The sequence below is a fragment of the Cryptomeria japonica genome, chromosome 3 (assembly GCF_030272615.1).
Source record: "Cryptomeria japonica chromosome 3, Sugi_1.0, whole genome shotgun sequence".
NCBI lineage: Eukaryota > Viridiplantae > Streptophyta > Pinopsida > Cupressales > Cupressaceae > Cryptomeria > Cryptomeria japonica.
The window spans coordinates 331,934,946-331,937,487 of record NC_081407.1 but is presented as its reverse complement, the minus strand read 5'-3'; positions in this window follow the sequence as shown (position 1 = coordinate 331,937,487).

The window sequence follows — 2,542 nt, the reverse complement described above, 5'->3', positions numbered from 1 at the left end:
TTTTGCTGATTTTTTTTCGAGCATGCAGTTTCTATGACCCATATTATGGATTTATTGAATGATACTAGAATTCATCTAGAGTCATATGAACTAGCCATGAAAATGGCTGAGGATGTATACTATAAAGATGCAAGACAGGATATAGATCATATGCATGAGGAAACACAAGAAATGGCAGTTGAACATGTCAACAAATTTCCCCATGTGTTAAAGGCCCTTGATATTGATGAATATGCTAGAAGTGGGGAACAACAGACATCCAATAAAAAGTGGAAAACTCTTGCTGACATAAAGATTGAATCGACAATCTGAATTTAAACAACAAAACTTAATTTTCTACAATTCATGGGTTAAACTCTAGTTTAGTTGCTCTTTATATCTCTATGCTATGGAAATGCCCTTAAGGTTTTTTTTAAAATAGTTTTTGTCTCTATGCCTACAATTTGTTATGGTTTTTTAAATCTGATTTTTTTCAAAATTTTGGTCAGTTTTTTGCTGATTTTTTTCCGAGCAAGCAGCTTTTGGGAACCATGTTATAGATCCATTGGATGATACTAGAATTCATCCTGAGTCATATGAACTAGCGAAGAAAATGGCTAAGGATGTATACTGGGAAGATGCAAGATAGGATATAGATGCGGAAACACAAGAAATGGCAATTGAACATGTTAAAAAATATCCCCATGTGTTAAAGGCCTTTGATATAGATGAATATGCTAGAAGTGTGGAATAACAAACATCCAATAAAAGGTGGGAAACTCTTGCTGACATAAAGATTAAATCGACAATATGAATGTAAACAACAAAAATTAATTTTCTACAATTTATGGGTTAAACTCTATTTTATTTGCTCTTTATATCTCTATGCTATGGAAATGCCCTTAAGTTTTTTTTTTAAATACTTTTTGTCTCTATGTCTACAATTTGTTATGTTCTTTTTTAGATATGATTGTTTTTTTGATTTTTTGTTGGTTTTCCGCCTATTTTTTTCCAAGCAAGCAGCTTCTGGATGATACTAGAATTCATCCAGAGTCATATGAACTAGCCAAGAAAATGGCTAAGGATGTATACTATGAAGATTCATGATAGGATATAGATGATATGGATGAGGAAACACAAGAACTGCTAATTGAACATGTGAAAAAATATCCCCATGTGTTAAACACCTTTGATATTGATGAATATGCTAGAAGTCTAGAACAAAATACATCCAATAAAAAGTGGTAAACTGTTGTTGACATAAAGATTGAATTGGAAATATGAATGTAAACAATAAAAATTAATTTTATACAATTCATGGGTTAAACTCTATTTTAGTTTCTCTTTATATATCTATGCTATGGAAATGCCCTTAAGTTTTTTTTAAAAATAGCTTTTGTCTCTATGCCTACAATTTGTTATGTTTTTTTTAAATCTATTTTTTCCCAATTTTTTCCCATATTTTGCCGATTTCTTTCCTGACAAGTATCTTCTAGGAACCATGTTATGGATCCATTGGATGATACTAGAATTCATCCAGAGTCATATGAACTAGCTAAGAAAATGGCTTAGGATGTATACTGTGCAGATGCAAGATAGGATATAGATGATATGGATGAGGAAACTCAAGAAATGGCCCTTCAGTTTTCTTAAAAAATAGTTTTTGTCTCTATGCCTACAATTTGTTATGTTTTTTTTTAAATATGAATTTTTTCTAATTTTTTCCCGATTTAAAAAAATATATATTACTTTTGGTTTGCCGATTTTTTCTCCAAATGATTTTTGCTACTATGATATAAAGAGACATCCTAGGATGAGGAATTTTATCGGACAATTGGAGAAAATGAAGAGACCCTTTCAGTGGGGAAAATTGTACAACCAATTGCCCATAGAGTCCTAAATAATCATATAAAAGTTATATCTATACAAAGGGCTATTTTGAGGGTTGGAAGGGTTTAGACTTGTAGAGAATTGTCAAACAGATAATGGTTAGAGTAACCAACCAAGCTGGTGTTGACATAAACCTAGCAACATCACATGAATGAAAGTTTTCTCCTATGCAATTTGTAGCTGCCCTTGGACCTAGAAAAGGTTCTTCCATACAAAGGCCTATTTTGAGGGATGGAAGGGTTTACAGTTGTAGAGAATTGTTCACCCCTCTATAAGCTATGAAGTCACTTGTCTTTATAATTGGCAGCTACAGAATGGAAAGGTTAAGGAGGGTAGGATCCATATTTTGCCAAAGTAGATACCATTAAACAAAGTGAACAAGAGAATACAAGGAAAGAAAAGGAACTTGCAAAAAAATCTTGATGACAAGAACAAAAGGACCAACCTCTTGTACAGTTCTTGTCGAGCATCTATCTATAGAAATTGTGCCCTAATAATTGCCCTACTATTAAGTTTTACTCATTATTGATATATTTTATCTTATTATGTGGATGTTTTAGGGGTATGTGGCCAGAGGAATTGAGGCTTAACGTCAGAAATAGCCAAGGGGAGGAGAAACATGTTCAATTAAACAAAGTGAACAAGAGAAGGCAAGAGGTAGTAACTGCAATAA